The 6,851-nt window shown below is 33.3% G+C and overlaps 1 long non-coding RNA gene across 1 annotated transcript; it reads right to left on the bottom strand.

Moving 5' to 3' along the window:
• Positions 1-262: 262 nt before the first annotated feature.
• Positions 263-2,583, bottom strand: LOC145819733 (uncharacterized). Its single transcript, XR_014360496.1, has 2 exons — positions 2,333-2,583; positions 263-1,733 (listed from the first exon to the last, which is right to left on the bottom strand). It is a non-coding gene; the product is annotated as an uncharacterized LOC145819733 (long non-coding RNA).
• Positions 2,584-6,851: the final 4,268 nt, after the last annotated feature.

Genomic DNA, 6,851 nt, shown 5'->3' with positions numbered 1-6,851 from the left:
ATTCATTTTTTATTTTACATCGAATAGAACATGCTTGTAAAAATTCAAGGTAATCGAACATCGGTAACTATTTCATCAAATATTATTTGTATTCAGTTTTATACTTTAAATTACATTTACCATTCATTTTTTTTTTTATATATGCATTCGATGAAAGGGTTTTTGAATGTATCTTAAAAAGTGAATAGTTTTGATCATCAAAATGAGACCTGAAAATGAGACAATGACTATTGTGCCCTGTATAGCACCCACCCCAATTCCCTTTTATACACTTTGTATACATATACATCAAAATTAATGACCATCCAATAATTACACAAAATCACAACTACCATTTTTTGAATCATCCAAATCACTTATCTCAACTATACCATGCATTACACAATTAGAGCTAAATCCCCATAGGAGTGAGCACGGGCGGTGGCCTGCCTAACCCATCCCAGTTTTTAAAAAGTTTGTGATTTATATTTTATCCCGAAAGTTGGACTTAGTTAAATTGTTAGACCCATTTATGGTCCACGTGGCACCTAAAATTAGGACTTCCAATTTAGTTTACTTTTAAATATAGGTAAGTTTAGGTGAGTCAAAATGAATTGTGCAATAAAACAACACAATTCAACTCCATATATTTAATAAGTAGATTGAATTGAATTGGGCAAGTTGAACAAATCAATCCAACTAATCCATTCATTTTATTAATTTCTTTTGTCTAATGGTGGTGAGGTGGTATAGTGGAGGAGGTGGCAATGGTGGAGTGGTGGTAGAGGGGATAATGCAGGAAATTGTGGCAGGGTGGTAAAGGAGGTAGTGGTGGGGGTGGGGGGTGGGGGTGGGGGTGGAAAAAGAAGGCATTGGTGGAGGTGGAGGTGGTAGGTGAGGTGGATGTGGATGTGGATGTGGATGTGGATGTGGTAGGGTAGTATAGGAGGTGCTAGTGGTGGTGATAGTGTTGAGGTGGAGGTGGTATCTTGGTGGTGGTAGTGGAAGAGAATGAGGTGGTGCTAGTGCTGAGGTGGGTAGGAGTAGTGGTGTAATGGAGGTGCTGATGGTGTGGTGAATCTAGTGGTTGTGAAGGTGATGGCGAGAGTGGGTTGGTGAGGGATATACATTATATGGTTTCATTTAGGCCAAGTTTGGGAAGACTATAAGTGTACTTTTTGACTTTTTTTGTATTATTGTAGAAAAAGTAGAGAGGAGATGTTGATTGATGTGACTCAAAAAAGATAAAAATATGAAATAAGTGCACTTTTTTAGATTAGCCAAACTTGGCCTTAGAATACTTCTTTCAAAATACTATTATACATACTCCACTGTTATAAGAAAAGGTAATTAGATTTTGACGATATCAATTATGAAGCATTGTGATTATGTTACAAAGGGAACACACCATAATAGAAGTCTGTCTTAACTATTGTCCTTATATTACAAATCATTAAGGGCCCTTGGCACTTAAATCCAATTTAAAAATTTTTGGAGCTAAAATGACAAAATAATTTGAAAGACCATATTACTCTTGTATATCTATTTATATCCACTTCCCATCTATTTGTCCATATTATTTATCTGTCCAAGTATCATCTATTTATTTGTTCATATGTCATCCTCTATTTGTCCACATGTCACTTATATGTCAAACTATCTATTCATGTCACCACCACAACGCTAGTTGCTACTGCCGATGACTTTTCGAGCATTTTTTTGATGGCTGCACCGATGGTCTAGTGGTGATCCACCTACAATGGTGTAAAAATGGAAAAATAAATAAATCAAAACAATGGTTTATTTTTCTTACCAAACTATTACATTAATCATGTTTTTATATCCATAAAAGATCAATCCTTATTTCCCTTAGAAATAGACTTATCATTAATAAACCCAATAAAGTCGTGAACCATGTTTAAAAATAAAATGTAATAAAATAAAATAAATAAAAAGTTCATTGATACGAAAATTGATGAATACAAATCATAGAAGATCTCACTAACATATGATTAAAAAAAAACTCATTCATCAAAGTACAAAAGATAGACCCAATTTACGACTCTTAAAAATATTAAAAAAATAAAACAAAAAATTGTTATGCAAAGAAAAATTTATCACTAAATATTTTTACTACTAGACATGAAGTTGAAAGGTCCACATGAGTAAATACCCAGGACTGAAGTCTTCATGCGTAGTAGGCAAAAAAAAACCAAAGGCATACCCATAAACAAGGGACTCGTGTCTTTATGCCTTCAGCAATTGGTAGTACCATAGCAATACCCAAATATACCATATCAAACTGAACTGCTTCATAAATAAATAACTACAAGCGAGAGAGTTGGGAATTTACAGGGAAGTATGACAACACAATTGGAGCTCCTGATGATTTTGTTGCTTTCCTTTTGGGTTTCTCCGACGAACGAGCTTTCAAGTTTTGGCCATTGGCATCGTCAGAGATGCGTGGCGACCACGGTGATGGCATGATGCAACTAAAAATAGCTGAGAGGAGAACCATTGCTTTTGTTCTTGAAAGGGTTGTTGAAGATGTGAAGACAGAGCAAACAAGGAAATGAATGGGAACTCGCTAATAGGTGATGGAATGATGATTATTGTTAATTTATTTATAGTAAAAAAAACAGAAAAGAATTTGTTTGTTAGTCAATTTGCTTGCAGATGAATAATAGAAGTTCTTTTTGAAGAAAACGTTTGTGTTTAGATTAGGAATGCTTGCTGGTTGAATTGAGTTGCGTTGCTTTCCATTCGTTATTCATTTAAATTTATGTTTTATTTAGTTTATTGAAATGAGTTGTAATTAAATAAAATGATCATTCTTTAAGTTCTTGTATGGAATGATTATTTTTTTTAAAATTGTGAATGATGATTCCATTTCTAATTAATACGTTTTGTCATTTTTTTTGGGTAAATTATATAAATAGTTCTGGTAGTTTACACGATGTATCAATTTGATCTCTATTGTTTTAATTTACTCGATTTTGCCCATTTAATAGATTGTGTCATTTTAGTCTAATAAATAATGGTTGTTAAGCTTGGTGGACGGAAAGTCAAACTATGCGTCAATTTGGTCCGTGTCGTTTATACAATGTGATAATTTGGTCCATGTCAAAATCAAGCAAATTAAAACAATAAAGACCAAATTGACACATTGTGTAAACTACAGGGACCAAATTGACACATTGTGTAGACTTTCCGTCCACCAAACTTAACAACCGTTATTATTGGACTAAAATGACACAATTTGTTAAATTAAGGGGCAAAATCGAGTAAATTGAAACAACAGGGATAAAATTGACACAACATATAAACTACAGATCCTTATTTTTTCAATCAACCAAATATGAAAATGAATATTTTGATGCAATAATTTATTCTGTTTTATTCTAGTAAACCAAACACTACCTTAGTGTTTGAAATAAAAATAGTTATAGAACAATACTCATACAAATTTAAAAAATAATTGAAGAAGAATAATATGACTCTGCTATTTCACTTGTATTATTATCATTGCATTCTCATTCTTATACTTATTATTCCATTACATAGATTACATGACTATAACCTACATGTAACTCACACACTCATGGTAAGACCCACTAACTCTATTATTCTTTGTAATTGCTAAGGCATTAACATATTACTAATGTCCCTTAACACACCATTATGCACCATTACATGTATACCATTAATCCTCCATAATTAGCATAACTAAATGGAGAAAAATATATAACTCTTAAAATATTAAAACAGAGGTTTTGTCACAATTCAAACTCGATACTCAGAGATTAACTGTCGCGACAAAACAATAACTGAGGTCATAACCAATTAACAGTGTAACGAAGTAAAATAAAAGGATACCTAAATATTTATTTAATTAAAAATATACATTGGAGCTTTTATTTATTGACATTGCCAGAGCTACACTATGTTTACAAAGTGCCTCATGTCTACCCCTTGCAATGGTCCTTCTACTTCCACTTATGAACAATGAATTAACACTCCTTCCTAAGCCTCATCACTTGAAAGTGTTTAACAGCTATAAATGCATGGCAGAGTCATAAATATTATACTGAGAGTATAAGGGTATAAAAATCACCATGGATATTTGATTCGAATAAATAAATTATTTTAAATAACAGAAATATAATACATAAATTATATAAGTAGAATAATCATAACCACGGTACAAAACAGAATAGAGGGTCAATGGTTACGGATGTATGGACTCAAGCAATGGCTCGTACGAACTCTAGAGGTGGATCCCACAATAGTGTAACATTTAGTTCTGCATAACACTTCACCAGAGGGTCACCCAAGTGACAATTAGAGGGTCACTAAAGTGACAAATCAGAGGGTTAAAGGTTATTTAAGTCTCCCAAACCATGGGACCTCCGTAGTGGTACCTACAAAATAATTATTCAAAACCACACTTAATAAACAGTTATATCCATGGGTTTCCGTTTTTAAGCGAATAGGGTTCATAAAAATAAATAACATAATTTTGATGCTAATATAATTTAGGGAGCTTTATTCATAAATCCCATTTCTAAGAAGTTTATACCATCAAACCCAAATCATTTTGATTATTCCATTAGGTCCCATTCAGTGTAGTAAGACCAAAATACCCTCCTTCAATTTCTCCCATGCATACTCCATTTTGAAAACCCAATTGTTCCTATTCCATCTCTTCACTCCACAACACACTCATTCCAAAAAAAAAAAAAAAACTCATCATGGGCACCAAAATATTCCCAAATCGAAACCCTAGATTTCACATCGCCTCACCACCGTCGCCCTCCACCGACAACCATTGCCGGCCACTGCTATTCCACATCAATGCACCATTGGGAAGGTTTAGATCGAAAGGATTGGGGTTCGTTCTTCCTTGGTTCCCGTCGGCCGACGATTTACATATCCCATCAACAATGAGGACCAAAAATAAGCACCATCCTTCCATTCTCTGTTTTTCAATCAATGATAATATAATCTAATGACAAATGTATATGTCTACATTGCCCCTATTATTATTGTTGTTTTTGGATTTCATTTTGTAATGAACTCCCTATTTTCACTCTTTATCCATGTTGGTGATGTTGATTTTTTGTTGAATATGAATAACATTAACAAACAAATGTATAATTTACATTCCTTTGTTATTAATGTTGTTTGTGGTTGTGATATGGTAATGAACTCTGTCTTTTTCTCTCTGTCAATGTTGGTATTCCTGATTGTTGATGCCCATAGAACCCTCAATTCCCCTTCAAATTGAAATATGATGGAATATGATGTAAACATCATATTGGTAAATGTACAATATTTACACGTTGATCGAATATGATGTGAATATGGTGTAAATATTGACATTGATGTAAATATCTACTTCAATGTCAATATTCACAGTATAAATATAATGTAGATATTCAACTTCTGACATCAATGAAATATGATGTAAATATTTATAGAGTTGTTGGTATTGTTCCTAATGTGTATTCCATTATACATAATATCAATATTTACATCAGACTGTTAATGACTTGTTTGTCTTAAATTGTCATGTGTTATTGTTTTGTAATACACTCCATATCTCCTCCCTTGTGTCAATGTCATAGTTGTTAGTGTTGTTTGTTGTTGATTGTGATGAAATAATTACATTCCGAACATAATGCCAATATTCACATTCTGACATCAATGTCAATATTCACCTTCTGATATCAAAGGAATATGATGTAGATATTGACAAAGTTGTTAGTATTGTTACTTGTTGATGTGGAGTCCCTAATCTTGAATGGTTGTCAACCCTTTTTGGTTCAATCTAAATTTCATTGTACATAATGTCAACATTTACATCAGATTGTTAGATATTGGTAATGACTACAAACCAATGGCAACATTAACAACACAAGATCGTACCCATCGCAGACATTTACATCATGTTTGTTTTTGTTGGTTTGTTGTTGTAATGTGTGACTGTTCTCCCCTCATGTCAATATTGGGTTGTTATGTGCTATAACCTGTTCCTGTGAACATGTACTCCAGCTACTCATATAATATTTCACCATGATCATCCCATTATTCACATCACATATAATTTACAGTTGTTAATACTATTCATTTATGAACAGTAATGTTAAATTTGTTTGTAGTTGAACAAACAGTTGTTTCCTGCAAATTTCATGGCAAAAAAAAAAGAGAAAGGAAGTGTCACGACCCAAACCCACCCCTATAGGTAATGTCATAACTGGCCAGTAATCCTAAGATTACCTATGGCCTCTAAAACAGAATTACTGAATAAGGGACTAGCAGAAGCAAATACATAAATATAATCGTCTAATGAGCTGTTCAGACTTATATGAAACAGAATATTTAGAATTTTATATACAAATCCGAAAATTATTCTCTCGTTACACCCACACACTTAATTATAGCATCTTAAGTACAGCTTACGAAACAGATCAAGTCTTATATACAAAAACAACTGGAGCTTATATCACACGACACTTCAAGAACCTCCATGTGAGGCACAATGGTTGGCTTGACAAAACGGAAGTCAAACAGAAGCCCTCAGGACTGGTTCTGCACACGATCACCTACATATATATACACATAGTAAGCTAATGCCCAGTGAATAACATTAATGTAAAGGGGTTAGTGAACGATTTTTGAACATATCATATTCATAAAACAGATCATAATAGAATTATTTCTCATATCTGAACATAATAATGGTTACATCCAATAGAACATATCATATCGTCTTCCGACTAGAGTAATCGGTTCCGGATACCGATTAAACACATATCACCGCAAACGAGATCTCGTACCACATATATGTCATGGACTCGCACTAACGTGCC

The sequence above is a fragment of the Camellia sinensis genome, chromosome 2 (assembly GCF_055761805.1).
Source record: "Camellia sinensis isolate YWXY chromosome 2, ASM5576180v1, whole genome shotgun sequence".
Classification (NCBI taxonomy): Eukaryota; Viridiplantae; Streptophyta; class Magnoliopsida; order Ericales; family Theaceae; genus Camellia; species Camellia sinensis.
The sequence above is the reverse complement of the archived record's forward strand: the minus strand, read 5'-3'. Positions and strand labels throughout refer to the sequence as shown.